This window comes from Protopterus annectens, chromosome 15.part0, assembly GCF_019279795.1.
Source record: "Protopterus annectens isolate FY-2018-M chromosome 15.part0, PAN1.0, whole genome shotgun sequence".
Taxonomy (NCBI): domain Eukaryota; kingdom Metazoa; phylum Chordata; order Ceratodontiformes; family Protopteridae; genus Protopterus; species Protopterus annectens.
The window spans coordinates 404,298,437-404,321,904 of NC_056749.1; positions in this window are offsets into that span (position 1 = coordinate 404,298,437).

Here is a 23,468-nt window from a genome sequence, read left to right on the forward strand (position 1 = left end):
TAATAAAAACTGTGAATACTGATGTTTACTCTCTCTGATTCCAGAAAAACTCAGGAAGATGAATACATATTTCAGTATACTTCTCATGCTTCATTTTGAGTTTACTTGAAAATAAAATCTTTCATTTTATGCCAGCAAATTTATCTTATTTGTATTTTCCAGAAAAATAAATGCATATCTGTTTTTAAATTAACTTGCATTTTAGTCAGCAGCAAACCAAGATTTATTTCAAGTTTGTTAAAACAGAATAGCCTGATAAACATTTACTTTTTGAAATGAGTTTCTTAATCAGCTTCTATGTTAAAATAATTAAAATTAGAATGTTTTATTTACACAAGGGCATTCATAGTGCTTTCTGGAAATATTCCAACATTTTAAATAACATGGATTGATAAATTTCAAAAATTCCATGAGATGGCGCCAGCAGACAAACAAGGATTAAACTTGTCAGAGCATGTGTGGATTACAAGCGTTTTTAAAAAGTCAATGTAATGCTTAAATGATAGTGTGCAAACATTGTATATTTCTAAGTGCACAGAAGGGAATATGCAAAAGGGGTGAAAAGTGTACAGAAGAGAATATGTAAAAGGGATGAAAAGGACTGCCCAATAAATGTCGAAACCTGAAACAAGTGTTCAGGTTTTGAAATGCTAAAGAATCTTAACTCACTTTATTTTTGTGAAGATAAGGCTGTATACATAAATGCTGCTGCTTCTTTAACCATACGGTCTAAACATGTAATTCCTATAATGGGGAAAATTACGTAAATAAATGTGTAGTTTTGTTTTAGACACGTATGTATACATGTACACACAAATTTTATATAGCTAGATAGATACTGCATGTTTTGTTCAGCTGGGATTCAGCAACTCTCATCTCATCTAGTCCATTTTATCTAAGAATGGCTTTTCAAGCTGCATGGGGTATGCAGAGGAGGACTTGTTCTCCCTGCAAATGCCATGTTAAAGCCCACCTCACAGGTTTAATGAATCAGCTTTCATTTACTTGGCTTAACGAGCAGGGGGGGGGTGATAAAACCCAACTCAAGAATCATATGTATGTGTTTATATAAGTATTTAACTATTGAGTGTTAAATATTTTAATACTCAGGATCAAGACAGAGCATCAGCAAAGTCTAAAAATGAAACCACATTTACGTATTTTTCCCACCTACCCAATCTGTCGACAGCTCCCTTAACCGCACTAAGCTGGCCTGTTCATTCTGCCAATTGGGGAAAGGGCCAGGCCCATTCATTCACTAACAGGATGAGATCACTATAGCATATTAACTCCCTGACTAAAACAATAGCTTGACTAACCCCCACCCATCTAAGTGAAGGTTGGATGTGAGAAACTGAGCTAGCTTGCCCAGCATGCATTCCCCTACCCTTTTCCCAGACCAATCAAACACAACCTCAAGGTAGCTACAGAACACTGCTGCTTCTGGCCTGATGTGCCTCTGAACATATCATCTCCTGGATAACATGCAGCATGTAGCTCATTGAACCCAATTACTGACACCATCCTGCAATACTCCAGCACACCTGAGAGTCTGGCATTACTAGCATATTCTTTTCCTCTACTTAACGACCCTTGATGATGATAAAGGCTGGTGCAGTGGTAGCATTGTTGCCTCACAGCAACAGGTTCTCTGGTTTGATTCTCGGCTGGAGTGCCTTCTGTCCGGAGTCTGCATGTCCTCCCTGCATTCGTGTGGGTTTCCTCCGGGTTCTCCGGTTTCCTCCCACGTTACAAAGACATATGTCTGGAGCATTTCTCCCCAGGACTCCACTAAGAATTGGCTTTGTTCCAAGTCAGACTTTCTAACAAATGTTAAATAAATAAATAATTGGCTATGCTGATGATCTGTAGTAGACAGTTATATTGTACGCCTTCTGTACAACAATATAGTGCCACTAGCCGGAAGAGTAGCTAGGATGGAGCGAAGGGAGCAGTTGCTCTGGGTACAAGATGTTGGGGGGGGCATGATCAGGAGATAACGATTGGCCATTTGATCAGTAGTGCAGTACCAATATGGACTTTTGTACCAGCACTTCTAAATGTCAGTATGGAAATTAATTCCGATACTGCTAAACTTTTTTTTTTTTTAAATGGATTGAAGTACTTACTTCAGTGGTTTATGTGATATATATTGTAGAAAGCTGTTTGCTACAGTTTTTTTTAAATGTTTAAATGCTGAAGACTTTTTTTTTTTTTTTTTTTTGCTCTTCCACTAGGCAGCAGATGAAGTAGGAGAGGACCTGGCACTCCTCAGAGAGGGGAGCAGCACCAGATTGGAGGACTTTTTTTTTTTTGGCTCCTCACCATAGAGTTGAAGGGCACCACGTGTCAGATGAGCCACCTATAGCTGTCACTGGCACTGCAGTGCACTGTGGTACACAGACAGGTGTTTCAGGAATCCACAGACATGACTATTACTCCATGACTGCACACAGGATGGTATGCAAGCCTCTTCATCTACTGTTTGATGGAACCTAACAAATGTACTCAGCCAGAGAAGCAGGACAGCAGCTAACACCTCCCGAAAGTGAAAAGGACATAATTTTGGTTATGTGCTTGTATGGCTATGTGGTTGTTACTGTTCCTGTAAAACCATAAAAAGTGATCTGTTGTGTATGGCTATGCAATGGTTATTGCTCCCGTAAAATAATATGCAATTATACATACCAAATTCCCACTCACTATAAATAAAACTGCAGATGAATTAATGGCATAGATTATGGAAGCCTGAGATGAGAGGACATCATACACACAGTGGGCTGGATAGTAATTCTTGTGATCAGCCCATTAGCTATGACGACAAACTGATACTTAATGCTATATTTCTCCTTGTAGTTCATGTACCTCTGCACACTTGAAACTATGAATGCTCACATGCATGCAGTCACTGAGCATAAAGCTGATTACTGTGTGAAAAGTCCTGCATGGTAAACAGTGGTTCTCTAGTGTCTGGAAAATAGAAGCACTCATGCATGATTCCCATCATCTAGGATACTGAGGTCTGAGGTATTTCCACAATTGCTTGCTCCTCCTGGAATATGGCTGTGGTCAGAGGGCACAGTACAGCACACACCCTAATCTCAAAAGGAGTCTATATATGGCCGACAAATGTCACTTTTCAGGAACCCTTTAACACTGCAAGCATTGTACTATCATGCCAACTATATTTGTTACACAGTGTTTAAGGATCTTCTAACCCAAGCCTGAAGGACAACAGACATGACCATGGGGAGCACTATGTTGGAACAGAATTCAGCAGTGAGGAAACCTTACCCACATGCACTGCTGAAGCTAGCAGCAAAATCACATAAGGTAGCATTGTCTGCCTCCATTGGCTGAGGTGTGCAACTCTAAGTTTATCATATGTACATTGGTGAGTGTGCTGGCAGTACCTCCTATTGCCTTGGCAGTGGTGGGATCACCACATCACATACTGGTGAACAGTGGTGTGGATATTGAACTCTTGTAGCCTGCAAGAAGTGATCACTAAAGAAGGTGTTTGTACTCTCAAGCAGCCACACAGGGAACATTCAGAGTTTTATATCACAATAGTTATATTTATTTTTTGTTAGCTTAGTCAGTCAGGGAGAGCAGGCAAGGTTGTCAGCGGAGGCTTATAGCAAGCTGACAAGAAGACAGTTGGCTGAGATGTGCCAAGCCAGAGGACTGGTGCATGCCAACCTGACTAAAGGGGAAATGATTGCAGCCTTAGTCACAGCTGCATCACAGACCAGCAACCAGGAAGATAGCCAAACTGGTCTTGGGGGATGTACAGCTCTCAGAAAATGGATAGTTCAACTGTTCCTCAAAGAACTTAAACATCCATCTGGAGTTAGAGACTTGAACTGGAGGCCAAATATTTGGAACTAGAATAAGCAGAGAGACTGCAGCATTTAGAGGATAAAGAAAAGGAGATTAATGCACTAGAGGGCGCTCCATGCTTTCTATATGAAATTTGTATAAGTTGGAAGACAGCAAGTTAGGTTTTGTCTTCATTTTGTACATCATGTTTGGTTGCTGATAAAGGATTTACCGAAACCGGTACAACCATGTTTGTGTACGGTTATGTTATTTTGCTGTCTTGAAGTTGGACATTAAATAAGATTGCCTGATTCCAGGAGTTGAGTGCTGGCTTTCTTTCTTCACTTTTGGTTTGGTTTTCCAGCTGTGCACCAGCCGTTCATGCAGGAGGATGTTTTGGAATTATTGAAGGTTTTTGTCTCTTGCTGATGGCTTCCCCTGGATGGCGTGGCATATTTGGATTAGAAAACTTTGGAGCACCTTATAATATGGTGGAATGATGGTTGTTTGGTGTTTTGGGATGCTGATTCTTTTTTTCAAGATCCTGAGTTCCTGTTTGGATGTTCCCAGTTGCATCTGGGTTTATATTGGGACTTTGTGGTCGATTGGACTGAGGACTTAAAGTGACTATATTTTTTCTTTTTTTGTTTGGCGGAACATTTCATGAGGACTTTATTCTTGCAAGTATTTATTAATGGTTCATCAATTGTTTGACATCTTGCATGGTATATTTAGGACAAATTTAGATAATTGTTCAATCTGATATGCTGGTTGTTTTCAAACATATTTGCATTCTTATGTCATGTACTGCCATTATTATTATTATTATTATGGATAGGTTAGGAGCAGTATATATTTTTTAGATATGTTATATGTTTGTTCTTTTGAATTATATTTAGGCATCAGTTTATTTTCTATATAAGTGTTTTGGGTTTGTTCCATTGGGCTCACTTTTTAAAGTTGGCCTTCATAACAGTTTTCTATAGAATGAATAGCTTATTATATGTAAAATTGGTGGGCTTTTGAGCTTATATGTTTCACATGTTTTTTGATATGCATTCTATATGTATTATTCTCTATTTCTGTATTTGGTAGTGTGGAGTTAGTGAGTTATTAGTGTGTAAGTCTTCTGCCCCTCTTTTTGTCTCTGGGCCCTTTTGAGGTTTAGGATTTTTTTCTTTTTTGATGGTATATGCTATGTGATGTATTATACCTTGGGGGTTATATTTGCATGGACTATTTGGTTTATCCAAAAAAAATTTTTTTGGTTTATAATTAGCAGATTGGATAATTTTTACTTTATTGTTCCGGACATTTTATTTTTTGCTTTTCCACCACTGGCCAGGGATACTCATATGCTTTTCATACTTGTGATTTAAGATTATATATATATATATATATATATATATATATATATATATATATATATATATATATTATATATAGCCCCTTTTTGATTATGTAGTGTGAGCCTTTTGTAGGCTCAACACAGGCTTTTTTATTAAGCTTGTTGGCTATAATAGTATCTAATTGGGGCCTTGACTTTTGATATTTTTGATATTTGTGACCATATATGGTTCCCTTGTGGTTTATGAAGTGTAATAATAAGGTGGCCATATGGTTTCACCTAATTTGGAGTGTATTTAAGATTTAAGGTTGGTTACATGAATTATGCATTTAGTATACTGATTGTCCAACCAATTGTTTATGTAATATATTTAGTGTGGAACCTGTATTTTTCACATGTGTTACATATATCTTTGTACCTGGTATTGAATTAGCGTTTATTTTTGGCCAGGGATGGAACTAGCAAATTTAATCAAAGGTCTGTCTTCAGACTCTGAGGATCTGGATATTTTTGGCCTAGCTTCAGGTTCAGGTGATGCTGTTCAGGGTGTCCGGGATCCTATTCAGGATTGTAATTTAGCTTTTGCTAAATTGACCAAAGACCTCATTTCTCTTCCTAAAAATGTTTGGCATCTAAAACTATTTCGGGCCTATCAATGTAGAAAAATAGTTCCTAGAGGACTTAGGGTTAGGATTCAGCCTATGGTGGCTGAACCGGATGAATGTCTTCTCACACAATGGGCAGAGGCCCAGCAAAATGTTTCCATGACTTTTGTGGATCTTTTGAGTAGTTTCTATGAGAGGAAGGTTGAACAGCAAATTGTCAATGTATCGTTGATTAGCAAAACTGTGGAGGTTTTTTTCCACATTTTCTTGCTATAAAGACAATATTGGAAAACTTGGCAAGGAATTGGTTACTTTGGATTCAGGTTTGAATGATAGAAAGGTCAAGAAATTTACTAGGGATGTAGGAGACCATGACAGGGGGAAGCCATTTGAATTGCGACCTAGAGTCAAATTTGATATGCCCACAGATTCATCTAAGAGAATGAGAGTTATTCGGCCTAAATCTATTCTGAAGAAAAGGAGCAGGGAGTCCACGCCATCTGGTGAGGACTCATCCTCCAATACTGAATGGGAGGATACTCATATTAGCATTTCCCCTATTTCCAAGAGGAATAATTTGGATAGAGGTTTTATTGGAAAGACCCCTTTAGGTACAAGTCCCAGAGATGAGGGGGAGGAAGCATCACAAACCCAGATGGGCTGGGAGACATCCTTCAACAGATGACCAGGATTTAGCATCCAATGTTAACAATGTGCATAACATTTCCTCAGTGTTATTGGATGATCAACAAGTTGATATATTGAATAAAGGACTAAGTTTTGTCCCTGGGTTTTTTGTCCAAGAAAATTTTTTGCTGAAGATGTGGTTAAATTTTGTCGAAATTTGAATTTGAAATGCTATTTTCATGGGACTGATCATGATGCCTCTGAGGTTAGGGAATTTTGCTTCCGGCCCTCCAGGTTCAGGCCACCTATGCAACCCATTGTCCAAACATTTCAAAATGCTGTCCTTAAAGATTTACATTTATATCTACATAAACAAGACAGGTTTAAAGATAATTTGAATAAAGATCAGAGAATATGTTTGGGTAAATTGATTAACAACAAGGATATTGTTGTTCTTTCAGCGGACAAAGGGGGAGCAGTGGTGGTCCAGGATCTGGGGGACTATGAAGCTGAAGCTGATTGCCAGTTATCCAATCATAATCATTATCAGGAAATGCAGGTGGACCCCACTTTGCAATTTAAAAAGGATGTTGACAAGTTTTTTGATTTGGCTACAGAGGAGGGCATCATTAATGATGAAGTGTGTCATCAACTTAAGGTTGATTTTCCTAGCAGGCAATATATTTATTTTCTCCCGAAGATCTATAAAGACCCCATAAGGCCGCCCGGGAGACCGACTGTATCAGGTAGGGGTTCCCTTATGGAACCCCTTTCTGAATTTCTTACATTATATTTAAAACCACTTTTGGTACATATACGTTCTAGAATCCGAGACACTACACAGTTCCTTTCTATTATATCTGAGACCCAACTAGAGTCCCATTGTTTTTTGTGCACCCTGGATGTCACCTCCCTATATACCAGTATTCCCCATTGGGCAGGACTTTTGGCCCTGCAATATTGGTTGGATAAGGTCAACATTTATAAGCCTGGTTTTAATACCCTCTTGGTATGCATGACTGAACAGGTCCTGATTCACAATGTGTTCTTTTTTAAGGACAGGTGTTTCTGGCAAACACAGGGCACTGCTATGGGGGCTTCTTTTGCCCCCATTTATGCAGATCTATTTATGGCGTATGTGGAGGATCAGGTAATTTATGACATCAGTCACAATATCTTTATTAATGAGATTGATATTTGGAGGAGGTATCTTGATGACTGCTGGATGGTGTGGAGAGCTAATGAGGAATTCTTTTTGGAATTCCTTGAGTATCTAAATGGTAATATATGGGGGATTGAGTAAGTTGACTTTTTCTAGATCTGAAATTACCTTTTTGGATGCTTTGGTAAAAAGAATGGATATCAACAATCTTGAGAGTGAGATATTTAGAAAATCTCCCCAATTTAATACCTTACTACATGCCACCAGTTTCCACCCCCAGCATGTCATCAAGAACATCCCCAAGTCTCAATTCCTTCGAGTTAAAAGGATTTGTTCCAGCTCCTCCACCTACGACCATTACAAGAGGGATCTTATCACCAGGTTTAAAAGTAGGGGTTATTTAGGGGGTGACATCACGAGGGCAAATCATTTTGCAAATCAGCAAGATAGAACTGATTTATTATCCTATCAAAACTGGGATCATGTTAAGTCTGATTTGCTTAGACTGGTAACAACCTATGGGAGGAATACAGTTGGATTTATGAACATTATCCGTAAGCATTGACATTTGTTAAAATCGGATAATGTCTTAGAGAAATATATAGGGGACCAGTGTCACTATTCATTTCGCAAAGGGCGGTCTTTGGGTTCTCTTTTCAGTCATTACAAGAAGGTTTATTATAGAGATACATGTTCTATTACTCAAGCTCATCTTTTTGCAGGCCCTTTATTGGGATGCTATCCATGTGGTCATTGTACCTATTGCCCTAGGGTGTTGAAATGTCAGACCTTTTCCTCACAAAACTGTCCAAAAGTTTATGACAATTTATGTTTTGCCAATTGCAGTACTTCTTGGGTGATTTATTTGGCCCAGTGCAATTGTCGAGCCTTCTATGTTGGACAAACTTCCCGTCCTTTTAAAATTAGGATAGGGGAACATCTTAGTGATATTAAAAACAAAAAATGGGTCCAGTTGTTTATACAAACACATTTCCAAACACCCTATGGGCAATTTTTGTTTTATGGTCATTGATCACATTAAGGACAGACATGTACAATCCCATGTTTTACATGATAGGCTTACCTATAAAGAGAAAATGTGGATCATCAAACTATGGGCTCTATTTTCCCCTGGCTTGATCATTTTTGAGGCATCCAATTCACATGTTTGTTGTTATATTTGGGTTCATATATTAATGTATATATTTGGGATAATTGTGTTTATTTGCATTACATTTCATGCATTTATGAACTAGTGCACTATTTTACTGATGCACTAGAGGGCGCTCCATGCTTTCTATATGAAATTTGTATAAGTTGGAAGACAGCATGTTAGGTTTTGTCTTCATTTTGTACATCATGTTTGGTTGCTGATGAAGGATTTACCGAAACCGGTACAACCATGTTGATGTACGGTTATGTTATTTTGATGTCTTGAAGTTGGACATTAAATAAGATTGCCTGATTCCAGGAGTTGAGTGCTGGCTTTCTTTCTTCAGTAAAGAAAAGGAGAAACAGATGAAATTAGAGTCAGCAGAGAGACTGAGACATCTGAAAGCCAAAGAAAATGAGAGGCAGATGCAACATGAAAAAGAAATGCTGACTATTTGCCAGGTTCATGGAGGTAATGGGGAAGGGAGTAACTGTACCCCAGAAGCAATAAAGGTCAGTAAACTTCTTCCTCAGTACCAAGAAGGTGATCATTTTGATAGTTTTATTCATATATTTTAAAAAGAGTATGCAAACAGTATAATGCTGACCGAGGGGCTCTAGGTACAGTTCCCTTACTCCATGGTAGAGCTGCAGCTGCTGTTTCTAAAAATTGTCTGATATCAACTGTTTAGACTATAACAAAGTAAAGAAATGTTTGTTAAAGTGCTTTAACACCTGAAGCTTACAGAAAAAAGGTTTGTGAGCATAGACCCAAGGCAGATGAAAGTGTGTGGGACTATATTGCTGAGTTAAGCATTTATTTTCATAGGTGGATGAGTGGATCTCAGGTCACTACTTTTGAAGGGCTGGCAGACCTTTTGGTGAGGGAACAAGCCCTTAGCACTTTGTCATTGTCCATGTTGGTGTGAATGACCTGAAACGTATCTCCCTGAACTACATGAAAAGGGACATGGAGGAGCTGTCCGATCTTGTAGCCCAGGCAGGTATGACCCTAGCCCTGAGTAGCATCCTGCCATCACCCAGAATGATACCACAGTACAAGGACAACATGATTGACTTCAACAATTGGCTAAGCTTCTGGTGTCATTCTAAGGAGATCCAGTATCTGTCTGCCTGGGATGACATGATCGACAAACCACGATGCTTTGCCAGAGATGGCCAGCACCTGTCATCCCTGGGATTCCGGATACTGGCTAAGGCTCTAGTCACCTCTATAGTGCCTTTTTTAGGCAAGGTTCAAATGACAAATTCACCACCATAACAGGTACAAGCAAGAAGAATGTGAGGGTATTGCTACTCAATGCTAGAAGTCTAAACCTCAAAATGTACTCACTCGAGGCACTCCTTAAAATGGAGAACATCGAAATCTGTGCAGTGACAGAGACCTGGTTCAAGGCTCCAGAGAGTACCCCTACATTACCAGGCTATAATTCATACCACACCTTTCAGCCACCTAACCTGGGCCGAAACACTAAAGGCGGAGGCGTGTCCATATTCATTAAGGATATCCACACCTCCAGGCTAGTTGCTCAGCATAATGCATCCGAGATTATCCAAGTGCAACTAACTCTGGGCAAGACCACAATCCAAATTGTACCATGCCCCAGGATTCCCACTCCTCATTTCTTGATACACTGGAAAATATTAGGGTACAACCTAACACCCTAATAATGGGCAATTTTAACTACCTCACCAATAACTGAGAAAACTACTCATGTACCAACTCTTGTGCTCAACATTTTCTGGAATTCATAAATTCCAATGCCTTGGATCAACTTATCCACACCCCCACCAGGGGCAGCAATATCCTAGACCTGGTTATTACCAACATGGGCAACCGGTGCTCCACACCAGAGGTCAATTCCTCGTGGGTCAGATCCGACCACAAGCTAATCACCCTAGACATCCACATCCCTCCCCCACCCCCCATTAGGGAAACCACAGTAAACAATTTCTCCAAAGCCAACTTCACTCTTCTTAAGACAGAAGTGGCAAACTTCATGACACCCATGCTGACAGACAATAGAGGTATGACTGCTGAATCCTACACAAATGCACTTTATAAGCACTTACACGAGTGCATGGATCATGCAATCCCCAACAGAACTAAGATGCTATCCTCCAAAAAAAGGAAGCCAATCTGGTGGTCCCCAGCCATAAACAAACTTTACAACAGAAGAAAGAAACTGCTGCAAAAGAGAGTAAAATCCCATGATTGGAGAAACTCCCTGGTCAGCCTCAGTAAGAAGCTGAGATCCCTCATAAAATCTTCCAAAGCTAGTTACGAATACAAAATCGCCACTGACTCTAAAGACAACCACAAAGCATTCTATAGCTATGTCAAGAATTTCAATGGCAACACTCAGATCAGCTGAGTTACAGCACAATGGCACTAAATATACAGAACCAATTGATATTGCCAAAATCCTGGCAGATAGGTTCAGTGCTAACTTTACCCCCCAGTCATCCCCTAAAGGGCCCATCTCTTTACCAGAAGAATGCAAAGTTCCTGTAATCATGGCTGCGCAGGTAAAAAACACACTATCCAAAGCCAAGAACACAGCATCCATGGGACCTGACAACATCCCAGGCTGTGTTCTACATGAACTACAGAACGAACTGGCACCCCCATCTAAGTACCATGTTCAATCATAGCCTCACCTCAGGCTATGTGCCCACTGAATGGCGCACATCGATGGTTATCCCACTCCGCAAAGGGGGAGCCACCACGGACCCTGGAAACTACCACCCCATTAGCCTAATGAGCCTGGTCTGCAAGACTATGGAATGTATCATCATGGAACTTATAAACAATGACATTGGTAATCTCCAAACTTAGGACCCATCCAGTTTGGGTTTGTAAAAGGCAGATCATGTCTCCTAAACCTGATAGACTTTTTTGAAGCAGTCACCAAAGCCGTAGATGAGGGTAAGGTGGTTCACACAGCCTATCTAGATCTTGCCAAGGCTTTCAACACCATCCCCCACTCTGGAATTATAGATAAACTCACTAAACTAGGTATAAATCCCTATGTCACAAGATGGGTTGCCAACTTGCTCACTGACAGAACCCACGCTGTGAAAGTAGCAGAATCCAAATCCAAATCCAACTTCAGACCAGTGACAAGTGGAGTACCACAGGGTTCAGTCCTGGGTCCTCTCCTGTTTGCTATCTACTTCTCTGAAGTACAGGCTAACACAGAAGGTCATTGGCTAACGAAGTTCGCAGATGACTGCAAACTAAGAGCCATAATCAAAACTCCAAAAGATGTGGACATCCTGCAAAAGGGCCTCACTGAGATAGATGCCTGGTGTCAAAGCCATGGCCTCAAGCTCAATGCCAAAAAGTGCATTGTCATCCCTTTTGGTAAAAACTTTGTACCCATGAACTACCACATAGGCGGTAGTCTACTTAACACAGAAAGTGCGATAAGAGACCTTGGGACACAGGTGAACAGTATTCTCTCCTTTGATAATCAGATTGCCGCAGTAGTCAGGAAAACATTCCACGTGGCACACCTCATCACAAAAGGTTTCTCATCCAGGAAAAAAGAGGTCATTGTTTCCCTCTACTCGTCACTCATTAGACCCATTATAGAGTACAATGCCCCTTTTGGTATGTACCTCACAAAACATCTACAACAACTGAAAAGGCCGCAGAAATACCTCACAGAGTGGATTACTAGCCTCAAACAGATGCCCTACGCAGATCGTCTCAAAAAACTGCAGCTTTACTCTGTCGCATATCTCCTATTCAGATGCAATCTCTGCCTAAAACACAAAGCTATGTCAAACCCAGAGCTTTTAGACATGCTCCACTTAAAGAAATCCCCTTCCCTATGAGCTACATGCTCTAGGGACCTAAACCGTGTCACCACAATAAACAGAACATGCTGGAGGGATAGATTCCTGTCCCAGAGACTTCACATACTCTGGAACAAACTACCTATCTATATCAAACAAACCTCCTCATTAGCACTCTTCAAGAAAAATCTTGATGATTGGATGGGAGATAGGAAATTCACCCCGGGGATCACTTCTGTGGAGTTGCTCGACAGTGGCACAAGAAAAATAATTTCTTGGGTGGCGAAAGCCAGGGTACCTTTTGGCTAGGCTTATATAGGCCCTAGGGCCAATAGCCTAGTACCTACCTATGAACCTATGAGAATCTGGTTGGCAGATAGGGAATGCAACACTGCAGATGAGCTTGGGAAAAAAGGGTATCTCTACTTATCAAGCAGGGCATGACTGCACAAGAAATAGATAACCAGTGCTGCAAATGGATATAAGGGAACCCATGGTGGGCAGCCGAAGCAACCCCCAAGAGAGTCCACCAGCAACAGGGGAAGCCACTAGTTCAGGTACATGGCCAGGATCAGGGGGTTAAATGTTTTAAATGTAACCAGTGGAGCCATGTATCATATAGATGTCCTTGGAGGCAAGTTGGGGAACAAAAGGTACAGGATCCAGAAAGTGGGAACAACAGAATGTCAGTGGTAAGTTGTCTGGAGACAACAAGGGTTCCAAACTACCACAAGAGGTTATACATCCTATCTTAGTAGATGGGAAAATAGGCTACTGCTAAGAGAGACGCAGCCTCTGACCTAACCATTGTGAAGCCTGCAAAGGTTAAAGAGGAGCACTACTTGCTTGGGCAGTCTACTCCACTCAGGTGTTTAGGAGGGACCCCATTCCAAATGCATTTAGCTAGGGTTCACCGCAAGCAAGTAGGTGTGTTTGAGGATAACAGAGTTATAAGGAGTTATACAGAACCATGTCTGTATAACTCCTTTTCCTTCTCTCTACATTGTATCTCTAAGCCTTACTACCTTTTCTCTCCCTCTGTATTTTACCAGCACTGAGTTCCAGTTTTGTCCCTGCAACAATTACCTGCATTCTCCCTTCTGGACGCCTCTGAACACTAGGGCATCAAAAGAATTACCTAACATCTCCCAGAAAAAAACATTTTACCTTTGAAAAGGCATTGAAAGTATGTATTGATACCAACACTAAGATATTACAACAAGATAATTGTCATGTTTTGCTAGGTTAGGCAAACTAATCAGGCAGGCAGGCCAGCCAGCAGCCAACCCCCCCCCGCATCTTTCAACTTCTTCCTTCCATACTATCACCCCCTCACATAAACTGAATCACTCACACTTCCCTTTAGCCCCCAACTCTAGTTGAGACAATCCCATTGCTATACAATGAGTGGCCACCAGGTGGTGCCTCAAGAATTAGATCTCTGAAATACTAGCTTTCTGTTCTGTAATTTCCTACCCCATTTCTGCAACCTGACCCCATTCACTCTGCTCTCAGTTTCCTGAATCACTTACCCACCAGTGCTCCTTACCCTTAGTAATCCTTCTATCAGTGTCTTCTACTCAAACTTCCTGTCTTTCTTCCTGCTAACCTCTGAACATTGCCTACCTTTCCGCCACCTTCAGACTTACCTGCTGTTCCTCTCACTTCACTAATTGTCTTCCTCCACATTCTCTCTTGTCTCTACCCGCTCCGTTCGCCCTTCGGGCTCACTCCGCTCCCCTACCCTACCCCAATTCCCACCCACCCCCACTGGTCCTACCTTTATACCTCTACAAACCACACCCCTACACAATTCATACCAATCAGACACACCCTAACTACAACATCCCTCCCCCTCTATCTCAATGCACCCACTAATTACACATCTCTCCTCCTCCTCTAACTGATTCTAAACGTACTATTACTTCCTAGTTAATCTCTCACCCTCTCTTCCTAACTATGCACATAACACTAAACCCTTCTCAACTACAAATACTAGTCATACTATCACTTTTAACTCCACTCACAACTACCTATATCTTAACCTCCTACGAACAACCCATACACTCTACCTCTACATTCTCCTCCTCTCAAACCTCTTCACCGACCACATCGTTTGCTGTGACCTTCCAAAATCCCACTTATAAATCTAACTACTTTCTAGCTAAATTTCACAGACTAGCTCATATTAAATTCTATAACCAGAAAACTAGAAAGTTCACCAACTACTTTTGTACAAATCATCAACCCAAACAACATCCACTCCCACACTCACTTTTAGACAGAGACATTCATCCCAACCCTGGCCCTCAGCATACCCAGACCACAGAAACCAATATCAATAACAAAACTAGGCCTATATCTCCAACAAAATGTACCAACTCACTCACCTTAGCTCATCTGAATATACGTAGTATTTGTAACAAAATTGCTCAACTCCATGCTCTCCTTGATGTCAACCAATTTGATATCCTTTGCCTATCAGAAACATGGCTAAAACCTTCTATTAAAGATAATGAAATCACCCCACCTGGATATAAAATCATAAGACTCGACCGCCCAAAAAAAAAGGGAGGAGGTGTTGCAATTCTTTATAAATCACAGCTACAAATCACCACTACAAACCTGAACCTCCCCTTAGTCAATAACGCCGAACTAATATGTTCTAAACTCCAACTAAACTACAACAAAGCTATTTATATAATTTGTATACATCTCCCCCCAGGAAATAACATTAGCGATCTTGAGTCCATCCTTAGTTGGCTCTCTTCTAATGTTCCACAAGAAACATTAATCCTAGGTGACCTAAACATTGATTGGAATTCTTGCAACAACTCAAACCCTACCTTCCACATTAACCTACATGGCTTCTCTCAACTTATATCAGGCCCTACCAGAACTAATAAAATCAATAATAATGAAACCACATTAGACTGGATACTTACAAACACTCCCCAACAAACGTATAACTCTGGCACCCTACCAGATGACCTAAGTGATCACTCATTAACTTATATTATTAGAAAAAAAAGTGACATAACTTTTCCAACCACTTTCCAAACACTACGTTCAAAAAAGCTATTTAACGCAGAACTTTTTCTAACAGAACTAAAGCTATGTAACTGGACCCCTCTAAAGATACTCCCTCTTAATGATGCAGTACAATACTTCGACTCCACGTTCTTATCTATTCTAGATCAACATGCACCAACTCGCACGATTAGAACCAAAACCAAACCTGCCCCCTGGCTTAGCAATGATGCTAGACATAAAATCATTACCAGAAACAAAGCCTGGACCAAATGGTGTACTACCAAGTTCCAAGCTGACCATCAAACCTTCAGAGAATGTAGAAACAACACAAAAAAAGCCATACTGTTAGACAAAAAGAACTACTACCTTCATTTACAACAAACATCCAATAAGGAACCAAAAAAATTCTGGTCCACCATCAATTATCTTCTATCCCCAGGCCAAACGATTACACCCAACCCACAACACTCTAACCCTGACAACCCTATACAAACAGCAAATGCCTTTAACTCCTTCTTCACTAATACTATACAAAATCTTGCAAATCACCTATCTCCCGATACCTCAAAGATACTTCCTTCTTCTGTAAATACACCCTGCTCATTTCACTTTCTTCCCATTTCTACATCATATATTTCTTCCTTGCTACAAAAACTTAAACCTACCACCCTCTCTGCAGACAAACTCCCTGGCTAGTTCCTGCAAATAGGAGCTAAAGCCATTGCGTATCCCATTTCTATATTAATAAACAGATCCATCAATGAAAAAACTGTCCCTGAAAACTGGAAAATATCTCATATTATCCCACTATATAAAGGAGGAAACTCCAATGATTTCTCTAACTATCATCCCATAGCTTTACTATCCCCTATTGCCAAAATCATGGAAAAATGTATCCATAAACTCCTTAACCATCTTCTCCAACACAACCTACATGCCAACTGTCAGCATGGTTTCAGACCTTCACACAGTACTACCACTGCACTGCTCTCTTTCACTAATACCATAAACTCTAACCGCAACAAAAACAGTCTCTCTTCAGCACTATTCATAGACTTATCCAAAGCCTTTGACATGGTGAATTGCCAACTACTCTTGCACATTCTCTTCTCTCTCTCACTTGATCCCCACAGCATAACTTGGTTTAAATCTTACCTTGAAAACTGACAACAAGCAGTACTCTGGAACAATTCACTATCTGACCACCTTCCTATCTCTCTAGGTGTGCCACAAGGCTCCATCTTAGGACTACTTCTATTTTCCATCTTTATCAACGACCTCCAATCAGCTATCCCTCATACTACCTGTATTCAGTATGCAGATGACTCCACTATAATCTGCACAGCTACCTCTCAAACTGAACTTCAGACTCTTACCCAAAAAGCCTTTAACACAGTAGAACAATGGTTCTCACAACATTGCCTTCTACTCAACCCCAAGAAAACTAAGCTACTACTCTTTTCACCAAAACGAAATCACATCCCCCTAAATTTCACTATTACTTCTAATAACAGTACTAGTATTTCTCCAGAAACCACCACAAAATTATTAGGAATTACTTAGACAATCATCTTAATTTTGAAAATCACATTAACTCTACCATAAAATCTGTGAACAAAAAAATAGGTAGCTTATACAGAATCAAACCCTTTCTTACTCCTGCCACTAGAATTACCCTAGCCAGAACTCATCTGATCTCTACTTCACTTTATGCATGCCCTGTTTATACCAATCTCTCAAAAAAAAATCTCAATAAACTAGTTATATGCTACAATAACATTGCTAGATTTGCTACCGCATCCCCATTCAGGACACATCATTGCCTTAATCTTAGACAACTAGGTTAGCTTGAACTTCCCAATCAGATTCAACTACAACTTATAAATAGCTAACAAAACCCTGTACCAACCCACAAAAAACCCAATACTCAATAGCCTTATTACCCCTTATTATAACCTTAAACATCTATGGTCTTCTAAAAAACTTTTGATCAACACCACTAGACCCAATAACTCTGCAGGTGACTGCTTGTTCTCCAACTCAGTAGGAAAAGTATAGAATAAATTACCCTCAGACATCTCATCTCTGACTTCTCTCCCTGTGTTCAAAAAAAACTCAAAAAGTATCTCAATAAAAAATGGCTATGCCCCTGCACTAACCCAGACTAACCCTGTTTTTTTCCTTCCCTGTCATCCTTCCTTCCCCCTGAACGCAATTACATCCAATAACTCAGTAGGGGACTCTCAGCTGCTCAACTTTCCACTATGATTTGGAATAAAAGACCCACTGCTTACTTACCCTAATTTCTCTCCCTTTCCTTCATAAGAGTATCCCTGCCTCTCTTTCATAACAGTAACTATTCTACTTCCTCTATGAAAATAATCTAATCCTTAAACTCTACCTATACTATCCCTGATACCTTTCCCATCTTTCCTTCATCTCTGTTCACATTTATTATCATTTCATTTAATATGTTTTTATAATGAGGATTGTGCTAAGCACATCACACAGTAACTGATTTTCTATATTTCACATGTGTGTAAAGAGTATTCTGTTATAAACATCACATAGCCTGTTACTTTTACTCACTTAAAAAGTAATCTCAAAAAAAAAAAAAATAATTTTTTTCCTGTTTCCATTACATCTGGCTATGCTCGTGCAATAACGCTGGCTGACCTTTTGACTCCCTCCTTATTTAAAACTAAACAAACACCTCCTAACCAACCTCTGGCTTTTCTCTTGCAATAACCCTAACTGACCTTCTTCACTCCCTCCCATCTTTATCCCCCTCTCCTCCTCTTTCTTACCTTTATCATTATACTATTTCCATTTCTGTGGTGTCTCTGTCCCCCCCCCCTCCTAAACATAGCTTCCACCCTTTTCTCAACTTATAAATATTGTAATTAATTTTTTTAACCTTGTTAGTTACTGACCAAGCTTATCTTCTAAGTCACAGTCTGTTCTCTATTGCCTAATTATACTGTATTTGAGTTTTAATGTTCTTGTTTTTTTGTTTTATACTATTGTATATTGTTGTATTATTTTGTTATGAAGTAGTTAGCGGAGCTTTTCTCCTCGGGCCTCCACTGAAAATGGACATGTATCCAGCTGGACTAGCCCGGTTAACAAATGTAAAATAAAATAAAAAAAAAATAAAAATCTGCATTTATTTTTATTGTTACACTTTATTAATTGATGTACTAATAATTTGGAGCTTTTCTCCCCGGGCCTCTACTGAAAATGGACATATATCTAGCTAGACTAGCCTGGTCAACAAATGTAAAATAAAAATAAATAAATAAATAACCCTGCAGATGTACTGATAGGAAATTATTTTGATAATGTAGTACCTTGTGTGCATGCAGTCAGGCTTTGAGACAGGCATGTGGGTCTGGTAGCCAGGAGGGAACCCAGACAGACCACACACAAAGCCAGGACTGGTGAGTTGGCTACTTCAGGGAGGGGGTTACCCTGTAGCAGTGAGACTGAAGGTGAGCCACAGCTGCTCGTGGGTGCTGATGTTCCCTTCGACAGAGTAACTGCAAGGGCAGAAGTGAGTAGTCGTACCCAGGCTGAAAGTGAGGCACCACTGTTAGAGGATACCAGACGTCCTGTGGAAGGGGAACTGGGAAGGCTTACAAAGACAGAGTTGAGACAGGCTCAGCTCTCAGACCCTACATTACACGACTTGAGGGAGGTAGCTAGAGAGGCACCTGATTTTCAAGGAAAAGAGGGGATTCTATATACTGGAACAAAGGGTTACTCTATAGAGAATGGACCCCTGCGGGAGGGCTAGAGAGTGAGAGAATACAGCAGTTGGTAGTGCCCAGAGCCTGCTTTCTGGCACTTCTAGCCAAAGCCCATGACATTCCCTTTGCAGGTCATATGGGCATAAAGCGTACCAAGAGACGTATTATGCAGAACGTTTATTGGCCTGGAATTGCAAGGGATGTAACAGAGTACTACAGACCTGTGAACAGTGACAAAAAGTAGGCAAGGGAGGAGACGAGGTCAAAGCTCCTTTCGTGCCTTTGTCTGTGATTGAGGAGCCATTTTAAAGGGTAGCTATGGATATTGTGGGGCTGCTGTGTACCCCAAGTTCACAGGGAAGAAGTATATCCTAGTGGTAGTAGATTATGCTACCAGATACCCTGAGGCGGTGGCTCTGTCCTCCATCAAGGCAGAGAAGGTGTCAAATGCTTTGCTAGAGATTTTCATCAGGGTACGTTTCCCAAGAGAAATACTGACTGACAGAGGTGCCAATTTCATGTCAGACCTGCTGGCTTGTCTGGGGAAGCACTGTGGGGTGAAGCACCTAAAGATCATTCCCCTACCATCCCCAGACTAATGGTCTTGTGGAGAGGTTAAACTCTACACAGAAGCCATGCTGCAGGCATTTGCAGACCAGTTTGAGACAGTGGGGGACAAATATTTGCACCATCTGCTGTTTGCATACAGAGAGGTACCCCAGGAATCCACAGTTTTTTCACCCTTTGAGTTGCTGTATGGTCATCAGGCGAGGGGACCTCTAGATTTGATTTGCAATGAGTGGGAGGGTGAGTGAATCCCACAAGGAGTCTGTTGTGGCATACATCCTAGACCTCAGCACAAGGCTCATGGAGCTCATGGGCTTGGCCCAGAAGAACCTGGCAGAAGCCCAACAGCAAAAAATGGTCTGCTATGACAGGAATGCTCGAGCCAGTGAATATGCTGTGGGGTAACAGGTTATGGTTCTCATTCCTGTCAGACACAATAAGCTCAGGCAGCTTGGGAGGGACCCTTCACAGTGGTAAGGAAGGTCAGTGATGTTAACTACAAGGTAGAACTGCTGCGCAGGAGGCAGCTGCACAAATTGCATCATGTTATCATGATGAAAACTTTCCATGACAGGGAGGCTCTTGTACTGAGTATTTGCAGTAGGAGGTAGGAGACGTCTGATGAGGATCTATGGCTACAGGGACCCAGCCAGCAAAATGCCAAGTTACTATAAGGTGGAGCCTAGGGTTGCAGGCATATGATATGACAGTGCATCACCGCAGTGGGGTTAGCAATGCCAATGCAGATGAGCTCTCCAGACAGGGAATGGGGTAATGTATTTCCATATAGGCTTATTCCTCTCAAGCAGCATTTCTCATGGGGCACTTGAAAAACTAGCTTGAGTCTTCGAAGGGGAGAAGAGAGAGGTGTGGTGATAGGAGGTACTGCCAGCACAGCTAGCTGGAATTTTGTAAATAATTACACTCCTTGTGGGATTCACACTCACCCTCCCACTCATTGCAAATCAAATCTAGAGGTCCCCTCGCCTGATGACCATACAGCAACTCAAAGGGTGAAAAAACTGTGGATTCCTGGGGTACCTCTCTGTATGCAATGTGAAAATCAAACTGATTTTTATAAAATGCTTGTGTTACAAATGTATCAAAACTGTATGCCCTGTGTATATCAAACTGATTTGTACAGATGTTTGTGTTGAAAAGGTATTTGTAAAGTGCTTGCATTTGAAATGTATCCACAGTGTCCCCTACTGGAGAGAACAGAAATGTACATGCACTATTGTAACTGTTTAAATGTATATATTTTAACAGAGGAAACTGGCAGACAGGAGGTTAACCTCAGTCAGCAAATTTTAAAATATATCTGAACTTAAATCACTTTATGGGCTATGCCATAAAGATGGTATCTCACAGGTTTCAATGCCGCCAGAGTCTGTACCAGGAAGCTTTCTGCATCGTCTTTGGGGTGAACTAATTTCTACTCTGGAAGCATGAAGGTATGAAATTGTTTTATAACTTCCAGCACCTGCCACAGCCCTTGTGTATGTATTTTTTAGGTAGGTGCTAAATCCTGCCAGCTTCCAGCAATGGGGGGTTTTCATGTGAAATAGAAATCAGATGATCAGAAGTAATGCCATTCTGCAAGGTATCCCAAAAGTAATATTTTAGATATTATTTTGAGAAGTCTCTTGGTGAGAGACAGCATTCTGTATTCTGTCTTGAGCCAGACAACAAAAAGAACCATTCATATCATCTACCTTGCTCTAGTAAGTAAATAGGGAATAGTATAATTCTCTTAGATTCAGTCAGGAATATAGGGAAGCTTAGTTTAGATATTGCTTTTATTTGTCTGAGCCTGTCCTTCAATGCTGTTTTAAATATTTCCTGCAATTTGAACTCTGATGTCACTGTGAATATATACTTAGTATTTTCTTGTTCTTTTATTTATTAAATATATTTAAACCTTTCATTGCGGCTGATCTTTATAGAGATATTTAAGTTTTGAGAATACTTGCATATTTATTTGGTGACACTGTGTGGGCCACTCCTAATAGCCTAGCTCTTGGTCAAACTACCATTTGCATTAATATTACACAGTAAAAGAGACACCCTTTAAGGGCTTTAAAGTAGCTGGTGAGGGGTTGTGGTGGCACTGAACTACCTTATAGTCTAGGCAAAAGGGAGCATAGCTAGTAAATCTGTGCCAGCCTTTCCCAGGTGTGTGTGTGTTTGTGTGTAAATCAAATCTCCAAGTGTGTGTGTCAGCTATGTGGACATGAAAATGAAGCACTGGTTGGACAGAGAGTCCTGGAGGACTTGACTTGGAACCGTAGCCAAGGACTCAACTTTATAGCTGTGCCAGTGGGGAGTCTTATTGGGGATCTGATGAAAGAGAGGAACCAGCCCATAGACTGACTGTGCTCTCTGTATGCTCTTAAGGGAAACTGTGCATGATTGTGCTTGATGCAGAGAGCTGCATCTGTAGATACTGTGTGTACCTGCTATCCTCTCAGTGAACATCCCCCACTGGTGCCAATGGTGAGGATTGAGTCTCCTTGATTACTGGCCCAGAGGTGGGGCATCACACTGAGTATAACCTATCATTCTGTCCACAATACGCATAGTAGAATGTGAATACAAACTCTGTGTGCTAGTGTCCCTCAAGGCCGTGACTCACTCATGCATCAAATGTGTGGACTGCACTGTTTGGTGTCAGCAAACTAGGCTACAGCTGCACCCAAGCTTGTCACTGTATAAACAGCTTGAGCAACCTTCTGTGTTATCACTAGTGGCCAACAGCATCAGCCAATGCTAAATCTCGTACAGGACATCAATTAGTACATGCTCACAATCAAATCAAAAAAAGCATGACTATTTCTGTGAAAGTCTGTTTCCTACTACATCTTCCACAGTAGATAAGTAGTGTCAGTTACTAAACACTAGAGAGTTCCAGCAGAATTTTCAAACAGTCTTTAGTGGATTGAATACTATGAATCATACACAGGCTGTGATCCATGTCACAACTCATTATTTGTAGCCATATGTTGCCCATCTGATTTACATCTGAACTCTACAGTTCACCTATGCAGTCAGGATCACTTCATCACTGTGGTCACTTCAGCAATGTTAGGGCATTCCATACCATACACAAGTCAATGCCCATGAACATCTATGAGAAACCAACCCCAAATCTAGGTCATTCTTAAAGCTACATAGTAGCTTGACGAATGTACATACCCTTGCTACAACATGGTTCTCTCAAGCTCCAAATCTGTGCACTCTAATTTCAACAGTTCACGATGGACAGACCCGATTACGTGGCAACTAAGCTTGAAAGCTGATGCCAGTGCTTGCTGAAGAAATCTTTAAATTGAATGGTTATGGACCTGCTCTCTATATGCTGGCACCATACTGAAGGCAGAGAGAAGCTTTGAGGTGTGGTTACTGGGAGTAGCCAGCCACCACCCCCATGGATGGTTACACTCCATACCCGTCTGCTCACAGAACCAGGCTACTGTTCTCTGATTTCTACCTGAACAAAATTAGTGGGTAATAAGCACAGGTCCTTTCAACATAAGAGAAAGTTCTGCACTATTATACAGAAACTCGTCATGTTCCAT